Consider the following 22,062-nt stretch of genomic DNA (forward strand, 5'->3'; position numbering starts at 1 on the left):
ATAGCTTACATATTTATATTTATATTTATATTGTGTATGTTATAATTTGCTAATTAAATTTTAAAATAATAATATGGTAAAAGTTAAAAAATAGTTATAATAAGTTGTAAACAATATATAATACCTTATTCTCGATTAATATTTTTTCTTTCTATATCTTTTAAAGCTATATCTTTTCGAACGAATCTCCTTCGAGTTTTAATTAATTATTAATATTAAGTCATGTATATAGTATCGCGCGCGCGTTATTAGAGTGAAGTTGCCGATGTTTGTAGCCTCGGCCATTACCGAAACGCCGCGAGTATCAGGCAGTTGGAGCTGCGTCCCGCTGTGATTAATTAGTAAGCATAATCGTTAGAAATGATTTCTAACCTTTGTATTGTAATATTTATCAATCGCATATCATAATTTCAACGTTAATATGTAGGCGTAATTGTTCGAAACGCATATTTCGCGAAAAATTCAAATCAAATGCAAAATCTCTTGCCAACATAACCCAACTTAATCTGTTGTCACGCGCGCGAATGTGTTGCGATCCGCGGATATATTTATCGTTAATTCTAGCTTACATATTTATATTGTGTATGTTATAATGCGAAATAATAAGATTATTCTAATATATGTATGTATTTTATTTGTTACAGGTAGCATTGCGATTCACGCGTCGTGTCGGGAGTGCCGTATAAAGTTTCGCGCGTCGGGAGTGCCGTGTAAAGTGTCGGGCGATCGCAATTATTTGTATTTTCGCGAGTGTCGTGAGTGCTACCATGGACCAAGAGAGGAGGAGGAGGCCCGGGGAGGCATCGGGCGACGTCGGGGCAACTATGAGGTATGCAAAATAAAACATTTTTTCTAAACTGTTTATGAGATATTCGACACACACATAACATAATATGAATATTTTGTTTTCAGATCAATGTGCTGTGTGCTGTGTACTACAACTCTGCTATTGCACGTATCGGTGAGTGAGAAATTGTTTATTTTATAATATTTCTATGGCGGTAATGGGGGTATATATAATATGTTGAAAATATTAAAATAGTAACATATGTTTTAAATAATATGTTATAATATCTTATCTGCGATTAAATATTTTTTGACAAAAATCAGCTCTGATAATTGTCAAAAATATTAATTTTAAAATATTATAACATCCCTTCCTAAAAAAAGGCACGTTTAAGTCGATTCTTGCAAGTATTGTTACATCTTTTCCGATGCTGATTAACTGTTTCGATTTGCATTGTGCGTTATATTCGTAGCATATCTCGAGAGGCTGCCATCGCGAGGATTAATAGTTTAACAGTTTGTTTAAAATAAAATAAAATAAAATATGTTATAATATTTTATCCGCGATTAATATTTTTTGACAGAAATCAGCTGATATTTGTCAAAAATATTAATCGAGTTTAGTATTATAATATTTTATTTAAAACTAATATCATTATTTTATTTAATTTTATTTTGAACAAACTGTCAAACTGCTAACTCTTGCGATGACAGCCTCTCGATGCTACGAATATAACGCACACAACTCGAATCTTGACAGCCAATGAGCATCGCGGAAAAGCGACAACAATAAACTTCGATATATGCGAGTATCGACTTTACATATCTTTTTTAAAAAAGGACTATAGAGAGAAATATTTTTACCTCGAAAAAAATTAATTCTACTTTTCCAAAAGAAAATACTTTTCCTACTTACTTTGCACTAAACGTATGTAAGTGATTTAAAATACGTAATAAACGCAATACATTTTTGAGATATTACAGTTCTATTGTAATAATTCTCTGTGAAAATCGTATAGATTAACGAGACTCAGCACGTAGCGCAATCTTCCAACAATTTGTAACAATTCCCAAGTTGCGTCTCGGTCTCATCTGATTGTAACTATCCTTTGTCGATTATATCCGAGGGACCACCCAAAGTCACGCTTTCTCCTCGATCCATCCTTCTTGCTGATCACAACCAACGCGCTTCTGTCGTGATTTCTACGTTCCTATGCTTATATTAAAATAAGGCAAGACGAGTCCGTCGCGAAAAGAGAACGACGATGATTTCGCGAGAGATCCCGAGGAGATACTTGCCACGGCAATGTCAGATATTATCGAGTCCTGGAGCGTAGAATCATCGTTTGTTGCTTGCGCGAGTAGCACGAGTTTCCACGTAACATGCAGCGCAGAATTTGTGTCTAGAAATCCGAAAGCGTGAAATCGCCTTACAGAGTACGCGTAAATTATTATACACGAAGGATAGAGGAGACCTCATAATTGTGCCGCTACTGCCACGTTATGTTCGCTTCGGGCGAGGATAGTTCCTTTTATTTGCGAAGCTATTTTTGAAATTTACAGTGTGCCCAAATATAAATATAAATATCATTCTTACAGAATTTTTTTATCAATTTGGATATGATTTTTCAATAAAAATGTAGAAATATTCAACTTTTCTAATCACAATTCTTGAATAACGAGCGCGCTCTGTTTTATTTTAAGTTTCATAGTCGCACATATCTTCAAGAGCGTTAAAAACAAATATAAAGAAATATTATAGAGAGAAACAATTTTACTTTAAAAAGGATAATTTAATTATGTAATGTCCGCGTAATTTCAAGAGATATTTCGTTTTTTATTCTTTTCTGTTTATACTACGAAAATGTCTAAAAGTCTCTTCTCTCATTCCACTTAATCCTTTAAACTCTTGTATTCATGTAGCGTATGCTGATGCAAATGAAATTGTTGCATTCTAATTTCCGCAATTTTTTTACACAGTCTCTCTCTCTCTACACGTTCTTTCTATTTTAATGCGCCGAGAAGTACATAATCGATTATTTTAAGTAAAAATAGAAAAATGAAAAAAAAATAGTGTCACATGCATACATTGTATTCGAAAAAAAAATTCAATATACGATTTGCGAGAAGCCGCTATTTCAAAACTGGTGCGCTCTATTCGTGCACGCCGACGAGGGCGTATCTCTGCGAAATTTATCGCGCGTTTTCATCGCGTCCGCTGCAAATCATTCCCCGGTGAAAGCCCGACGATACGTTTCGATATACGCGAGCGCGATATCGTCGCGCGATATACTCGTCGCTCTATCGAGTCCCCCGTCGAAGGAAAACGCGGGCTTGGAGCCGCGCGTGGGTTTACGAATAAAATGTTACAAATTACAGAGGCTCGGCGTTTCGCGCCAACGATCGCCGCTAATATCCCATAATTTCCCACGAGCATACCGGCCGATTTATCATATTATCGGGCGCGACGTTTATCCTCTCGTTCGCGCCGTAGGTGTCCTCCGATGGGCCTTCGGCGCGATATACATATCCGCTCGCGACAAAACGCCCACGGAAGCGCCATGCCGCGCGCCTGCATCCTCGGCGGGGAAGATCGCGGTCTGTATGTGTGTAATACACATGTGTATATTCGGGAAAGCGCAAATTTACGAGCCAATAAATTATCGCACGCGCCGCGCGCCTATCCAACGCCTGTCGTCCCGCTCGCGAAACGCTAACGAGGCGTTAACGCCGCCGCGCGTCGGGATCGCGGCTCGACGTTAATGAGGAGGAGAGCCGCCGGCGCGAAAATCGGGCGGAGGAAAGGGGGGAGGGGAAGGCCGCGATGTCATTAACGCTAGAGCAGTATGGTCGATTTGCCGGCTAACGATTGCAACCAACCGTCCTAATTATAACCTTGCTAATTGCCTTGCAGTAACAAGGATTCCTCTCGCGGACTTTTCATCTCGCTTGAAAGGAGAAGCATTGTTCGAAAAGAAATTGTGCAAATTTGTAGGATCGAAAGTTCTTTCTCCCTCTTAATGGTACGCATCTACAATATTCTACGAAATGTACGAGTTTTGTCGGATTTTGGCGTTAAAAGGATTTAATCTTTTTGCGTTTCCAGATATTACATTTTCCTTAAAATTAGTTGTGCTTACGAACGTTTACGGTTTTCCCTTTTGCTACAATTGTCGTATGATAGAAACGAGTAATTAGATTTGTATATCACATATTGCATTGTTCTCTGTTGAAAATTATTTTCATGGTACACAATGTTTCATTATGTTTAAAATTTTCAAAATAAAGAAAAAGATTTTTCTCTAATTTTCAAATAGACTCTACTTTGACAGAATTTCTGTCTGAGATTCATAAAAAATTATCACATGACGTTAACAAGTTAACAATTTGAAGATGTAAAAAAAGATACCGTTCCATTAAATTTCCATTAAAATAAATTTATCGAAAATTAATCATAAAATCTGTAAATTACATGTGACGATAAGAGACACTTTTTATGAGTATAAAAGCCGACCAATAGTATTACGAAGGTGCGTATATGTCGAGAAGAGTGCATTACGCGCTAAGTGTAAATATTTGAAGAACGGAGAGGCGCAACCCGAAGCTCGTAAACCGTTTATAATAGCGTTCGCGTCGGGTTTGAAAGACTTCGGAACATTAGTTTGAGGCGAGAGAATCTCGCGAAGCTTTTCATCCAATTTTCAGGAGATGCGCGCAACTTTTGAAATTCCCGCGAGACTGGAACGCGGCCGGCAGATTAAATGAACTCTGGGATTAAACCCTGATCAAGACCTGAGCGGAGAGAGTTGACGGTAAAATATTGAACCTTTTACCGGCAAGTTAGCAGATTTTTTTAACGAGTCTTTCGACCGCTAATGAAAGAGATGAATTAAGGAAGCCGCCTTCCTGCAAGCTTAATAGCGAATAATGGCCACAGTTTTACAAGATGAGAAGAGTATCGCGAAGCCTATTCGCCAGTTTGTTTCATGGCAATTAATTCTCTAAATTACACGTCCGCATATAATAGAATACTATGCTCCAAGTAATTCATATCTATATACTCTCACTCTTTTCCTAGGAAAATTTAATCCGATATTTAATGAGAATTTTAAAAGACTTTCACGAACAAAGTCTTAAAAGAATAAGTTGGTATCATATAATGTACAATATTATGCAGACATTCTACGCAGAAATGTTTAAGTTGAAAAGCTGTTTTAACAGAGAGATCCGAGAGAGAAATTAAGAAAGAAATAATGTTTGATTTAATTTCCAGATATAAAAAAATCAAAGTATGCATTTTAGAAAATAGAATTCTAGGACATAAAAAGTTGCCGAAACAAAATAGCGTAAAATTCTCTCAAACTCAATAACTTTCTTCAAAAACTAAAAATAATAAAACACTCGTAATAAAAACACATGTGTGTGCGTGTATTCAGATTCCAAATGAAATGGCTCTATGTGTTGCACATGTTCATTTATAAATATACAATATTTATTTTTCCGTGAATTATTTATATGTATCGAGATGCCGCGCGTTTCGCTTAAATGCGCGCTTTATAACGCGCACGATATTTTCAAGAGATCTCGTTTCGCTCCAACGATCGCGCCGACATGTTCAACTCGCGCCGCGAGAACATCGCTCCGGAGCTTCGAGATTTTATTTCGAGCTTCGCGGAATAATAAAGCGTACGTAAGACCGCAGCCGTAAACGCGGAAGAGAGTAACTTCCCTGGGCGAGCGTGATAAAAATTCTCTTCGCGGCTAGTATCCCCTCGATCGTCGAGTCTCGGGAGAGACCCCTATCCGGTCGTCGACGGCGGCTCTCATCGATTCGAGATGTCATCGTCTCGGAGCAGAAGGGAACGAAATTTCCGTGAATGCCGAACACGTGTCTCACGTGCGTATCTCCACGTGCTATATATAATATACACGAGAATGTCTGTCAGCTTGGAACGACTTTTTTCATAGTCGGCGATGCCGCGACAAGTATGACGGTCGCTCGTGTCGTTCGTCGTCGTCGTCGTCGTCAGCGGCTGTTTGCCATTCTCATTACAAATGATTTCATCCGCGGACACGGTATCTATTTATGCCGCCATCAGTTTCGCGCACCGTGGATGCTACCAGCTCTTTATCGCGTCTAAGGTACGCGAAATGGGACAACTTTATACTATCTCCGTTTCGTTCGGCGATGTTTCCCGCGATATACAAGATGCCTCTCGGAGAGAAGTCCCGCTATTCCTTTCACTTAGAGATTGAATGTTTGAAAGTCGATTGTTCCTTAATAACATGTCGAGGCATTGACGGTTCTCGCGAGTTATAGACGACTGAACATGAATAAAGGAAGGAGTTTAGAGATAACAAAACGTTATTCTATACACAATGAATTACAAATCACACAACATTGTTTTAGATTATTTTATATATTTTTCATTTATATATTTAGTAGATAAAATTTATATATTTATTAGATTAAAAAAGTAAAAGAAACAAGGCGCGCATTAAATCTGAAATAATATATATAATTTTCAAGAATTAAATTTTTCATAAATGAAGAGAAAGGATATCAAAATCTTTTTTTCAATTACTCTCAAATTTCTATAAAAGATTAAATATTTATATAAAAGTTATCGCTGATCATAACTTTGAATTAAATTTTTCATAAGCGAGAATTGGCTTTATGCTTTCCCAAAAAATCACAACAAGGAGAAAATGCACGGTACGCTTCGATACGCCGTATATATTTATTATACAAGTTTATTATTTTATTGATATTTATGTTTGCCGTATTCGGAAACATCGCGTACCAAATAATCATACATATTATACATTAATCCTTTCATTGTTATATTTTATGACACAGAAGAGATTGTAAAATTATCATTTTGACAATAATATGAACAATAAAAAGGATGGCAATATTGAACATCGTACGCTTAAGTGACAGTCGAAACGTGCAATTCCATTTTCATCATAATTTTATTTTAACATAACGATGTTAATATATCATAAGTATAAGATTACAATGGTATATTAACAAATTAATTACAACAATGTAAATATTAATTGCACAACTGTGACACGATCATTCTAATATACAAAAAAATATAATCCTCGTGAAACCTCTTCTTTTGAAAAGGATCGTAAATCCTTGATCTCGTCCCTCGCTCGCCCCTTATCGACCAAGACGGTGTAAAATTGACTGCGACTAATGTTGAAGCCGATGCCACGCAGTAAAAAATAACAAGCTCGTTTCGAGAGACATCAACGAGAGAGGGGGTGAAACGCGCCCTTTTATCCCCCCGTGCTTGGTTTCGCCGGCGCGGCGCAATGGCCCTGGCGGACCGGCTGGTTAAATTGCCTGGAATCTGGCACTGGCTCGAGTTCCCTTCGAAGAGAAGAGAGGAGACGGCGGATATATCCCCTCTTCCCTTCCCTCCTTCTCGAATTGGACCGTAATTCAGTCCGGCGAGGATCAACAAAAGGATTTCCAGTATCCTTTCTTCCCGCGAGCGAAATATCGAGAAACGAGACGCCAGCAAGACCCGATCTTTGAAAGACATTTCTCTGCTCCCCCGGGAGATGACGATTTTCTTACGCACCCGTGAACATCGTTTATGCGAGTCTCATATCGTCCAAGTAATTCCTGAGGAAATCCTTCCCTCGTGATTCCGTTCGCAACCCAATAATATAATCGATAATATAATTGACTCGCGTTTCGCCCTCGATTTTCGTAAAATATGATTTTCGTTGGCCAGAATTAATATTAGCAAACGCGTGAACAATTTTCGATAATTATAAAGAACGCATTATTCATTTATATATCTCATTTGCGCGATTATCATTCGTTTTCTCGATTACAACGCCAAAAATGATTATGTAAACATTTCGACATGCGTTCGCGGTGTGTACCTTTCTTTTTGCGCGAAATATGAATTTAGAAGGTGCAGCTGTGAATTTATACCCCTTTTTCCCCCGGTGACCGTCGGTTTTTGCAAGAGTGCGCGTTAACTCGCGATAAAAACACACACCGTACACATAAATCTCATCAGAGCATTTCATGCTGCTCGATCGGGTAAATATTCCTCTCTCTTTCTCTCTTTACCGTCCGACGAAAGTATCGTGTCGCGTGCACTCGAGATGTACATGTAGTATGTATATTGCATCCTCGAATAACAATACACGATTGTGTACGCGATTATGCATTCTTAATTCTTAACTCATGTTCTTAGACATACAGTGTTATAAAGCTTCTAGACACTCGAAATATAAATGCGAAAATAAACGAGAGCCTAATTGAGAAGAGCGACAATTAATAAATTATTATGCAATAAGCAATTTTCGCATTAAATTTAAAATTATAATAATTATTTCAATATCGCATACAGAGAGATTTTCCTGTTTACAAATAAATAATGTTGAAAGATGATATAATAAGATTGCAACGCCTATAGTAGTAGCATCTTTTTCGTCTAATATAAATCTTAAAAATTTTCAATTTTTATATTATATTTAGTTCGATATCCTTTTAGTAGATTATAAAGAAGAAGTCAATATTGAGAAATTTTATCAGTTTAATTCGAAAAAAGATATTTTCGAATGCATTTTAGTGACTCAAATGCAAGTGTAAACAAAATATGCGCAAATAGGTATCGCGACATAGTTATTAAAACATGTCAGATGTCTAGAGTCTGGATATGTCAAACGTATACAATATCTGACTGCTTATACGCTTTCGGATATATTTTAATAGCACTGTCCTTCGGACGGGTCCAACGAGTTTGTACAACGTGTACGAAAGCTCGCTTGCTCGCTTCGTGTGTGTACCTTCGCGCTGTGTGCTTAGGATTTCGTGGAGTGGAAGCGTGTTTGACTATTTCTAGAGAGAGCTGACAGAGAAAACAAAAGTGCAGGCAGATATAGAGAAGCCGGGCTCTCGCGCGCTGAATAGACGTCAATTAAAGCGATGAATGGGCGCGATACCCGTGTTATATCCTGGCCGATAGAAGCAACGGCCGTACTAATTTATGTCTGATAACTCGGTTTGCGCGCACTACGCCGATCGAATATAATCGTTCACATTCGTTCACACCGGCTTATATAGAGACCGCGTCAAAGCGCACCTCGATATCATCGCATTATCAACATCAATGTCCACGAGTATATAATACTCTTATGTCGCGCGATCGTTGAAAGATTAATAGACAATCATCGAGGTATGACTGTTGAATCATTCGGTAAATTTACGTCTGATCGCGATGAATGAAAATTAAGTGACACATTTAAAATTCTCACGCGCGATTAGGGGGGATTGCATATATTTTTCTTTTTTCATCTATCTAATAAAAAATTAAATTCTGTAACGATGAATCCTCTCCTTCAATTTCAAATTTTATTAAACAGCCTTAAAAAATACTGCTTTTAACAGAAAGAAAGAAACTCGCTTTGAATAAGTTATCTTCAAAGATTCGACAAACTTGTTTGTACGTAAGATTCTTCGGCTAAGTGGATAAACTGGAAAATCGAAAGAATTCATCAAATATACTCGGTAGCGTAGTCCATTCATCGGGATTGAAAGAGGTAGGTGTCAGGGAGAAGGGTGGTCATTGAGCTGACGTGGAAAAGGGAACAGGATTTCGGGAGAGAAGAGAAATAATGCAGCCGCGGGTATCGCGAGGGTACGCGAGAGACGACGCTTCAATTAAGCGACTAATTTCAGGACCGACACATTTTGCCCGACACATCCCGTCGCGTTGCTCGTCTTTGCAAGATTTATGAGTCGCGGTAAGATGGCAAGAATTCGTCCCGAATCCGGCCGGTGGTGGATTAAACCAAGCGTATAACTACTACTCGCTATGTGTCTACCGCGAGTGTCGGTTAATGGTAAACGTAATCTCTGTGAAATTGCGTCGCCGCGTGCAATTGCATTACCACCCAATTAATATGATGTTAATGCGATTCGAAGGGCGAGCAAAAGATGCAAATGCCGCGCACGAGTGTGTGTATGTCGCGTATATAATGCGTCGACGTAATTCGGAGCATAATTAATAATTGTAATATCGCAACGCGATGTGTGTGCGCGAGCGATCGTCATTATTCATTATTATCTAATTATTCGAACGCATAGTTTAAATAATTCGACAACTGACGATTGATATTTCCTAAATCGAATATGGGTTAATTAGATACGTAATGTTGGGCGTATTGATGGATCGTGTCATAATTAGAGACGTCAAACCAAACTCTATCGCCTATGAAACATGCATTATTAATTCAGCAAAAGAAGCAGGACGAAAATAGTTTACTAAATAATAGCTTACTACTTTTGAATATATTCTCTATAATTTATTATTAAATATTATTTACTGATTTTTAATTACCTTTTTACACGAATAAACAATTGTAATAAATAAATTACCTTCACGTATAATTTTGTAAATAACGTTCGATTTTTCATAAAATTTATATCGTATTATATATATATTTTTTTAATTATATTGACTAATGGAAAATGTGAGAAAAATTAGGCAGAAGGTTTTAAAAATTCCTCGTAGCATATTAAAGTTCACATTTTCGGCGAGGAGAGAATCGAGAGAGGAAGAAAAAAATAAAAGGGAGAAAGCGCGCACATATCGATGCACGAAGGAAAGAGAGAGACGAAAAAGAGGCGAAGGACCGCCCGGCGGTTGTTTTAATGAGAGTTAAAGCTAGCGAGTAAATGTCGAATAAATCATTTTGCCGGGGCGCTAAGTGCATCCATCGGCCCCGAAGGTAGGAGAGAGAGAGGAAGGACAACCCTCTTTATCCGCGCATCGGCGACACGTGCGCGCTACACGGCGGACATAGAGACGATCGCCGCGATATACATATTTGTCTGTGTATATGTATACATCGCGGCATATACAGAGAGATATCCCGCAATAAAATGCAGAAAAACGAGCGACGAATGCGAAAGAGAGAAGAGGCGGCGACGTCTGAGCGGATGCGCCGCGAGCGATTTCGCGCACGTGCATCATGCATTCTCGCGATTAATATGCGTCCGGGCTGCGCCGAGGCGAACTCGTGAAAAACGAGATTTTTTTTCCTCCCCCCCCGCGACACGAAACTCTCATGATGAGCCCGATGTGACGTGCGCGTTACGCGGCTCCGATAAAATTGCATACGACGAGTTTCGGCTCGTTATGCGCGCGTGTTTTCCAACAGAGCATAATTAACATGCGCGCCGCGCGACTCCGTTTATTTCGGGATATTTCGGAAAATGCTCTCTCCGTCGAAAGTAGTTTCCGCAATCTGGTGTTTCCGAGAACGCAATTGGAATCGCGGAGGAAAATGCGAATGAGAAAAGGAAATTTACGTCGTAAAGAACTCACCCCCTTAATAGCAAAATCTTATTCATTGTGTATCTGTCAAAAATTTCTAAATATTTCGATGACTGATGCAAATCTATAAGATTCGCCCTCTTTACCTCTTTCCCCCCTTACTCTTTTTTTCTCACCCTTATAAATTTCGTTCGGGGTACCTACGTCTTTAATTCGAGCTGACGCGCCGTCCATGTCGCGTCGTGTCGCGGCGCATCTGCTGCGAGTCAAAACACGCGCGACGTACGGACGGACAGCGTAACGGGCGGTCTCGTTAATTGGCAAACGCGGATGATCGATGCGTAACATTATTCGGCCGCGCAACCGTCCACCCTACCCTATGTCATCTCCCCGCGTGCACGCGTGGGTGCGCGACGCGATGCAACCAACCAACCCCCTTTCCGCTTCACAATTCCGCGCGCACGCGGTACGACTCGCCCGCGAGTTATTGCTTTCATTAGCCGAACAATGAAACCAATTTGTGACGCGGTCTACTCCCCCTGCTCTTCGTGTGTTCCGCCTCTCTCTCTCTCTCCCTCTCTGTATTTCTCTCTCTTTTTGTCTTATCTGACATCGCGACAGGAGACTTGCGTTCCTCGCATCGACGACACGTCGTCTTTGTCTTTCATTGTTCGACGCGAGAGATGCATCGGGATGCATCCTGTCCCATGCAGCCTCATTCGAGAGATTTGATTTAAGAGGATGCGCGTACATATAAAATCAAAGTCTCGTTTTGTTCTCTACGTGGCTTCCACCGCTTCTCGAGAGATGCGTCTGCTCTCCAAACAAGGTTGATATGATGTAGTGGACCGCCGTTTATCTTCTTTCTGTGAGACTGTTTTGTCATGTCAATTTTCTATGCTTGCATGTAGATATTGATAAATCAAATCTTTTAAATAAAGTGAAATAAAATCTCTCCATATATATATTATTTGATAAATAACAAGTTTTGCTATTGTTTAGAATACTATTTCATTATTTCTATGTTTATTTACAACTATGTTTTTATATTTTAGTTTTTTTATTTCATTAGATATTTAGTAGCTATATATTGATATGGCTAATAAATATGAATATGAACCACATGAATATTACGTAGCTCTTTAAACATTCGCCTGTTGCAAAATGTGTCTCAAACCTCTTGGGTTAATCTACAATCATCATTCTCGCTCTACTTATTTGCAGTAATCGCAGTTGGTTATACTCGTTCGCCTATTCTCGTATCGTTACTCTATCGGCTTTAAAATCAATATTGCTACCTATAGGACTCAAGACTCATGCTGACTCGACGGTTTCGACGTATCAATAGCAACTTCTTGTTATGCACGCGTTGGATAATGCTGTTTTTTTCCTCTCTCCTTTTTTTCCCTTTACGCATTCAATGTTTGTTCAGTTATCACATCATCAATTTTTATACGCACCTAGTTCACCAATCTTTACCGATGTTTAATTATCACACCATTTCGAAGTATTATATTTCTTTCATGTCTTCTTAGGGGCATTTCCTCGCGATAATAATCTTATTTCTTCCTCTAATGCGATTCTTAATCACAATATTCCGGATCCCAGTGTTCCTTCCCTCGCGCGTATCCTCTTCCGGGCGAAATCGTGGGTGGATCGCGATTATGTTTGTTTCCTCGTATGCGAGAGCGAGATTCCATTTGGCTAATGAATACGAAACGTGATACGCGCCCGGCGATTGATTATTCCCTAATTGCGCCCGAACTAGCGGGCGGTAATCTGAGCGCGGCACATTTCGAACTGTAATTTTCCCCGTTTTGCAATTACGGCAAATTATCCGTCTCGTGAAACCGTACGCCTGTGTGTATATATCCTTTATGCGATTTCGTTACACGACGGACATGTGAGACTGGCTGCGTATGCGTCCGCCGAAGCGTGAAAATGGCGATCCTGTGCAGAATCGACGCGCGCGACGAGTGCAACAAAGGTATATACCTATACCCCTTCCCGTGCGATATTTAATCATCGTTGATACATTTATGCTCCCATCCGGTGTTTCCCTTGATCCTTCCCTTGTACCTTCGTTCAACAATTCCGAGACCGTATTCCGGAGGCAAACAAAAATGTTCAACGTATCCGTCTTTTGCAAGTTGCTCCGCGCGGAAATGCTTCGTAAATGTTAGTTTCCGAAAACAAAATATTGATCATTCTTGTCCGTAGATTTCTTTTTTCCGTTTGATTGAAAAGATAGAGGAAGTGTCTTTGAACAATCGCGGAAAAATAATTGGGAGGAAAGAAAATGTAAGAAATTATAAACTTTATTATGTGATGAATTATATACGATTAAGTATTTAAGAGTCACATATTAACGAAACACACATTGAAACAGGTATCCTCGACTGATAATGATTTGTAACACAATATCTGAATACGAATGGTATAGCCCGATAGCTGTAATTAAGCATCCACGCGAGCTTTCGCCGTTGTAATTTCAGACACACGTTTATTATCGCGGGAAATTTATTAATCATCGTCATTAGAGCAAGCGTTACACGAGGAGGAATCATTTTAATCGTCCGTTTTGCCCGACGACGAAGTGCAATGCACTCGCTTTGCTTCGAGCAAAACGCGAATCTTTGACCTCACGTTGAAGTTTATTGCCCGGTCGGGTAATAAAGTTTTTTATTTTTCGCGTCTCTCTCTCTCTCTCTCTCTCTGTTGACCATATTGCGGTAGATCGCGCAGTTATACCTCGTCGTACGTTTCTCCCGTAGGAAACAGGTGTCCGTGTGCAGGTGCGTAGGTGTGAAGGACGTCTGAGCGCGGTCGAGGATTCCCTTGGGGTGGAGCCGAAGGATGAGCGAGTATATTAGATTGCGGGATTTAATACGTTACTTTGGGAACATGCGGTATTTATTAGCGGTATATATATATGAGAAACGCTCGCTATCTATATACGGGGTGTCGTAAGATTTGCGTTGAATTTTGGCAATAGTCGAATAATTTCGAATCGAAGAGAACGATAATATTTAATTATAATTTTTGCTGCTAGAAAGAAGATAATAGTATCAACATAATCGTCCTCGCTTTTCAATTCAAACGCTACAAAGGTATACGGGAAGAGCGAATGGCGCGCGATCGTTTTCTGAAAGACCGAGTTTATGTTGTCGCGTCAGAACGTAATGAACGATGTAATGGGCTTTCACACGCCGAGCTTTATTGCTCGAGCAAGTAATAAAGCTTTTACTTCGCGAGTCGCTTGTTGTGCACAGGTGCCGACGCGCGGGACTCCGAAAGCAATCTAGGATCCCCTTTAGGGGGGGCGGACTGCCGAAGGATGAGTGAGTATATTAGACCGCAGGGTCTAATACGTTATAAGCCGTATGTATTTACTTGGCCTTGCACCCCGTTCTCTATGTATATACGTCACTATATGCGGCGAGTTATCCCGCGGGAGATATCCCGAACGCTGGTCGAATCTCCATCGAACCGTAACGTTCATAAATTTGCTACCGGATGTTCCTGACATATATACGCGAAAATTATGGGATTTCTCTCATTACACGGGATTTTGTTCAATTATCCGTTAACGTTCTTTGAAAAACTGTCGATATAACTTATCGTTCAGGTATTTTGAAAGACGCGGATTTGCGCGAAGATAAAGGATCCCCAAAAGGAGGTATAGAAGCACCTCCGAATGATCGAGTCAAAGGTTGAATGAGGATATTAGATCGCTGCAATTCGCTAGATTTACGTGCATGATGCGAGTGTATGCGACAGACATGTATGTGTGTGCTGAATATGCTGCCGCGTGTTTACATGAGTCTGCGTAATATAGGTACGTACGGTCGGAATTAATTAAATCTGATCTCAGGCAATATTCGGGAAACTGATCTCCCTTATCGTTGTATAGAAGTTTACTAATTTCCTAAAGCAGATATAGACTGAAATAGAAATATGTTATGCAAAAAATATCAACATAAACATTTTCTTTGAAACTAGCAATACTTATTCGTTCAAATAGTACCCATCTGTATAAAATTATATACAGCAACTAAATTAAAAAATGATAAGAAGAGATTATATTCTTTTCTCCCATAATCCTTAGACGATTAAACTTTAATATTACAAATGTACAATTATCTATGTAAAATCAAAACTAATAATGTTCGATTAAAAAATTGTCAAATTTTTCTAAATTTTAATTTTCGTAGTAATCGAATAATTCTTTTTCGGATATCGTGATTGCAATAACTGTATTCTAAAAGAAAATTTGAATACAAAAAATTTTTGACGATACATTTCAAGGGAAATTTTTTTTGCGAGATACTCGGATGCTGAAGCATATAGATGCGTATAGGAAGCAAAGGACAATTTTAAAAGAAGTTGAAAAAAAAGAGAGGGACAAGTCGAAGGATGTGAGTATATTAGACCGCAGGGTCTAATACGTTATAAGGTATAAGCGTACACGCGCGTTCTATGTTTGACCCCCTTCCTAAATGTCTAGATGTACATAGAAAGCTTTATTATACGTACACATACACATACACACCCACATATAGAGTATTTACTGTGCACATGCGTGCATCGGTCGATCGGTGTGTGTAACGGGTTGTATATATACACGGTACATATTCGGGGATAATAAATATCCTTCGTTCGAGTCAGCATCGGCTCGCTTGATCTTTCATAGCCGCTCGTAAAGCGCCCTCGGGGTGGGCCGTAAAATTTGTCGGATATTTGAAATATCCTCGAGTCCTCCCCGAAAACTTTCCGGCCAAGGATCTCTCTCCTCAGCCCTCCTGCCCCTCTCGCGGCGCGAAAATCCCGCGAATCTGTCAGCGGCATGCAACGACGCAATAATAATGTATACGGTGTTTCACATTATTAAAAATATTTTAATGTTCGAATATTATTTAGAAATTTATAAACAAATTATAATTTTTGAATAATAAATAATTTAATGGAATAAAAAATTTAAAGAAATTTTACGCAATAAACTTCAAAAATAAAGAATGAATCTTTTATTCTCTCTTCATTCGCAATTGTGAGTAAACTTTATTGTAACAAAATTTTAATTTGAGAATTGAAAATGTAATAGAAAAATAGTATATCGCGAATTAAATTATCAGCAAGAAAAAATTAATCTCAATTAAAAGAAATCTATAGAAGGAGATATCTAAGACGCCCTATATATATCAGAAATACGAGGGTTCTCTTGGTCCGTCGAGGATCATGACAATCAAGGAAACTCTTACGGACGTTCGACTGGTAGAGCGCGAAGAAATGCTCTTGGGAAAATTGCGGATGGCTTATAGTTATAACAATTCCGTTTAACTTCTCCTGATTGTAGGATATTGATACACGGAGAGGCAAGCGAAGTATCGAGGATAACAATTTGTGGAGTTGCTTCCTATAGGTAGAAAGGGCGCGAAAGTACGATGAAGAAATTATTTGAGAAATAACTTTCTTCGAAACACACGCGAGATATATATATATATATATATATATATATTTCCATATTACTTATCACAGAAGTGTGTAATAGCACATCACTGCGAGAAAGCTCATTCGCTACCGATATAAAAATTTAATTTCTGGATTAATTATATTGTTTAATTAAAACTATGTATGATTGTACAGGTTTGCAAACTGATAATTTTCATACTTGCATTTTTAAATAAATGATAAATTAATATTCAAGTATAACTTGTGCATTCTTAAAAAAGCTAAAAATTCGAAAATTTTTTTTATTGTATACTTTTTACTATACTTACATTATATAATGTATACTTAAAAACAAATGAAATTAGTAGCTTTAAATGTTCCATCAGCCATCGATATAAATTTCTGCTTACGAGGAATGGGCCTTTCTTCCTTTCAAAGTATCATCTTGAGGATCGGGCACGAACCCGTTCCTCTTGATCGGCAGACAGATGAGAAGTGGCCGCAGGGGTGAAATCAGGATACGTGCGTATAAGGGCGATCGTACCGGGAAATTAGCGAAAACGGCGCGCAAGCTACTCACAGAACGAGGGAGAAACGGCAAGGGGGAAAGGGGCGTTCTGACGAGAGCGCAGATTTGTCCCCGGGGGGTACTTACGTGGAGCGGGGAACCTGGCAAATTTTGACCCTTCTCATTCGCCCCGTTACCGAGGATTCCAAATCTCTCTAACTACCACGCCCGAGAACATCGGGCGACCGTTCGACCGTGATTTCGATAGACCGGGAAGAGCGATGGACGATTACGTGATCGGATTACTTGGACGGCTCTCTCTGTGCTTGGACTCGGTACACCGTTGACCAAAGGTACACGACCGGAAGGTACGTGATGGAGGGAAGTCAAACGTCATCCCCATCGTGTGCGTTTGTGCAACGTGTGTAAAGAAGAGAGGAGCACGAGAGTGGATTATGAAAAAAAAGGTCCACAAAGAAGCGTTAAGAAGGAAAAGTGACACAGATTTTCATTCGGTAAAATATTTTACAAATATCGCTTTTTTTTGTTCGCACACAAGAAAAGATGAGGTAAAAAAAAGTGAAAAACAAAAAACGACAAGAAATTCTAGAGATTAAAGATTAAACTATTTTCTTTTTTTCTGAAAACCCTACAAGCAGATTACAACATTCCTATCCAATTGCTTTCTTCGTTTATATATACAGAATAGTGGAGAAGATCAGGAGAACCATATAGAGAAGAGCCATAATTCTAAAGGGTATTATCTCGACGGATTATCAGCTCGGTGTCCGATAGTTCTAATCGCGACAAATCTGTCGCCAGTTCTCTCGACATTTCCCCGCTTCTACTTCCGCGAGATTATTATCTCATTTCAGCCGCCATTAGGTGGCGGCGTCTCATTATCGTCGGAAATAAATCTGTCATTCCCGTCGCCGCCGAATTCTGATTATCGCCGAACGACTACCTGCTTCTTCCAATTCTATAGATACACCATCGAAATAGACATCCTTTCGTTCTCGCCATAATTTTCGGTGCAAACAAAGAATTTTCTAACGAGGTTAAACTATTCGTTAAATAATCCATGAATCTTTCAATTTTCATTCTATTGGCAAACACAACACATGTTTTATTTTAATAAAACAATATAACAAATAAAGAAATACAGCTCACTAATTTTTAAAAAAATCGAAAATATTGCGCTTAATCTATTTTAATAATTTAGAGACTTGTTCATATATATAGAATCATTTATTTATTAATTCTATTAACAAAAATATTTGTCAAATATAATAAATTTAATTAATCACAAAATTGATATTATAATTATTAGCATCTTTAGGTCGTATAAATTACCTCTAATTAGCATCTTTGTTAAACTATGCAATATGCATCTCATAAATAATAATGTTCGCATAATGCATATTAAATAAAAGCCCCTATAAATTATTTCGCGGGAATCAATAATTATAACATATTTTTCATGCTTCTCGTATAATATCATCTCGCGTATATCTTTCTTCACAATTTTTAAACTGTGCGCTCGAGAAGAGGACACTTCTCGATGCGATTCGCTGCTATTGAATAAAAAAATGCCGGCTGTCAATAATTCCTATCGCTTCTATTCAGATGCAGATCGCAAAATTTTCGAACGGAAAATTTATACCGCAGCTTCCTTCACGAAAAACACGTGTTTCATATATGATCAGCCGATAGCGGGATATGGCGGCAATCGCGTAGGTGTGTTTGTAAACACAAACGGCGGGTAACGTACGATGCTCGTAAATTTATCGAAACGATTGCGTCGTAAATTTTCCGAGTAAACGCGGTCCATCATCCCGATCTGGCTTGCGCGCAACTGCGCGCGGGCGCTTATGGCCGCAATTCGCACCTACCAATTGGACAGAAACTCGGGAGACAAACTGCCTCGGTTGCAATCAAGAGCATCTCGAAATGTGCTTCTGCCATCAAACAACGTGTTTACTGTCTCGTCATGTCGTTATTAATTTTCGCTCCACATGGCGATTCTCTAGTAATTGACTGTACATCAAGAGTATTGTGTCATATGTAAGGTATTCACGAAATAAAGCTCTGCTTAAATTATAATTAACTGAATCACAGAGACATTTATTTCAGGATTTAAAAAATTTAAAGATGTGGAAATTTATGAATAAATATTTCAATGACATAATATTGCTTGAGAATTTAAAATTGAATTACACATTAGAGAAAGAGAGAGACACATTTTTTATTATTGTTCCTATAGATTTTCTATGAAAGGTACGTGAAATTGAGTTATAATTCTGCGATGCATCGCAGTAATAAAAAATAATAAATTCCATTCTATCCGCGAAAACGTCAGCGAAACTCTCGAAGTTCGTCTCGGCGAATTAATTCCGGGCGCGATCGAGGATAGTTTGGGCGAGGACGTATAACTGCGTAAGAAACGAAAGCTACGAGATGGAAGGGAGACGTAGAATCTGTTTGCATTATATCATCCCGGGAGATAGGTGCGGGCCCGATCAGGGCTGTTATACGAGTTTTGCGAGCCATCGTCGGTCGTTACACGACGACTCGGCGCCCGAGTAGCCGTGCTCGAGTGCACCGGCCGCGTTTACACAGTAAATATATCAATGAATTTACGATGCGCGCGCTGATCCCTAATGGCCTCACAAACAGATCTTCGTCGAGGAATGCGTTTTCGTTCCTTCGCGCATTCGCTCTCGCCGTTGCAAGAAGGCGTCGTCGCGAATACCGGACGAAGAGTCGCGAGATTACGACGGAAGCTCATCGCAAAATGTTGGGATGATTCTGCGTTCGGATCCGATTGAGCGTGAATAGACGTTTCATCCGCGGAGGCGACGCGGAAAATTCGAATTGGTCGAGGGAGACGAGGGCGCGCTTTAATTGAACGGATTTTGATGATATCAGCGATATTTTAAATGCAAACTAATTGATCTATCTGCCCCTTCCTCCCGACAATCGCGCGTGAGTGACATGAATTTGCCCCGCACCCGTATTTTTTCGCGAACAAAAGCACGGAAAACTATATGCATTGATTCGTTTATATATCTGCGAGACAGGAAAAAAATTGAATTTTTTTAGCTGCAGATTTAATTTTATTTGCATTCATAACATGAATGCAAATAAAATTAAATCTGAATAAAACAATTTTATATACGGAAGTTGAAGTAGCAGATTCTTAAATATTATGATAACTTGATTGTTTCGTAATTTTAGGCAATTTTTACATTTGTTATTTAGTTTAAATATTCTCTAGCTCGTTTAAAGTTTATAATATTCTTTACTTTATTCGGGATAAAAAAATATATACGTAATATCATTAACATTGCAATATTTCTTATTGAAAACGTATTCACAAATTTATTAAAGGAATTTAAGGCGTAAAAGGCTCCCCCTTGTTACACAAGAATTAGGGCATTGCAAAATTGAGTTGTATGCGACAGAAATATTCATACTGCATCCCGAATCTCGTTGCATGCTGGTGCACTACCTCTCGTACACCGGAACGAGCGCGAGCGAACGCGGCGCATTAAGTTTATAATCTCGAAAAATCGCGCCGCTCGCGTTTTATCCCGTCCATTTTCTACGGTCGATACGGTCTGATTTTTTCGTCGGTGAAAATACCTTGCCCATCACGCCCCGACCTTTAATTTATATATATACAACGCCGGTGCGGAGATGCAAAGCGTCGATATTTTATTTTTTTAAATCTCGCTCGCGCTTCTCGCGCGATAAGCGGCAGCGCGGGGTGACCAGCAGGAAGCGGAAAAAGGAGCTACAAGCGCAAAGCCGGAACGGCATTAGCTTTTAGTACGCCCGGGGAGGGCAGGAATAAAAAGCGAGGGAAAAAAGCGCGATGCAGTAGGAAGGAGGCGAAAAATCATTTGAAAATTACCGTCGCGCGGCCATTAGTCCGGGCCGGCGTTCTGAATTTTTTACCAAGAGATTTTACCGGGCGACAGCTCGGTCCGCTCGCTCGCTTATAAAAACCGTACGGTTTCCTTTGCTCCACCGCTTGTGCGTCTTTTCGCGAAATGGTCGGGGCATAATTAATTTTCAATGAGCGTCACGATTTAACGATGTTTAACACCTTTCCGGTTAGAAAGAAGTCTCTGCATATTTCTAGCATCAGCGAATAAGTTACTTGTATAATAATAAAATTTAACGAATATTAACAAATTTTTTTTTATTACACTTTACCATTGGATAAAAATCTATAAAACATTTCTCTGTATAAATCAATCCTCACGTGAAGAGTTCTTGTTAAATTAAAAAAAGATTCATTTTTAAATAACATTCGTCTCTAACATCTAACATTTTCTGGTAGTTTCGGAATATTTTGTAAAGTCACACGGACATCTGTAAACACGCGAGATTAACATACAACGCATTTTATCTTCCGTTATTTGATATCGAACATGATTTTTCATCGCATCGAGAGTCGCAACTTTTGATGCATAAACATGTAGAATAGAAGATAAAACAATCTCTCTCAGAATGATTTGTTGATCCGAATATAAAAGGCGTGTGAGGAAGAATAGGTACTTTTTTTTCACCTCGAACGGAAGAAGAGATAGCGGCATGAGAGCAAGAAATGAAAGTCGAAGACACTTAAGGGCTCTAATCAAGATCGTAAATATGTCCGTTATACACATAGTGTTTTTCTCTCGCTGCGAGATTGAGAAATTTTGCTTCAGCATCACGCGACCCTTTATCGACATCCCGGACCCTTAAGAATTTTTTCATCACACGAGTAGGGAAATCAAGAGTTACGAGACAAGATACACAGATTGACGAATGACTTTTCATTTGATAGCTTTCTTTGATTAGATACATCGAAACCGAACGGTTACCAAGAGCCAATCAATTTGATAGTTAAATCGCCTGTGGAGGCCATAAATATAAACGTTTTCGAGTCTAATAAAAACGCTGAAGAGCGTTACAGAGACTCGCGATCGTGAGCAAATAGAAATATTATCGTAA

At 39.0% G+C, this 22,062-nt stretch overlaps 1 protein-coding gene and 1 long non-coding RNA gene across 2 annotated transcripts in view; one reads left to right on the forward strand and one right to left on the reverse strand.

Moving 5' to 3' along the window:
• Positions 1-22,062, reverse strand: part of LOC145941354 (netrin-1) — a 183,286-nt gene that overhangs the window by 109,138 nt on the left and 52,086 nt on the right. The gene's annotated exons all lie outside the window — the stretch shown is intronic.
• LOC145941355 (uncharacterized) overlaps positions 1-22,062 on the forward strand; it is a 177,861-nt gene that overhangs the window by 101,639 nt on the left and 54,160 nt on the right. Inside the window, exons 3-4 of the long non-coding RNA XR_014426169.1 lie at positions 645-829; positions 913-961. This is a non-coding gene — a long non-coding RNA (uncharacterized LOC145941355). The remainder of the gene's footprint in view (positions 1-644; positions 830-912; positions 962-22,062) is intronic.

Source organism: Prenolepis imparis, unplaced genomic scaffold, assembly GCF_030444845.1.
Source record: "Prenolepis imparis isolate NDT839.2.m4 unplaced genomic scaffold, iyPreImpa1.0 SCAF_10, whole genome shotgun sequence".
In the NCBI taxonomy this organism is placed as follows: domain Eukaryota; kingdom Metazoa; phylum Arthropoda; class Insecta; order Hymenoptera; family Formicidae; genus Prenolepis; species Prenolepis imparis.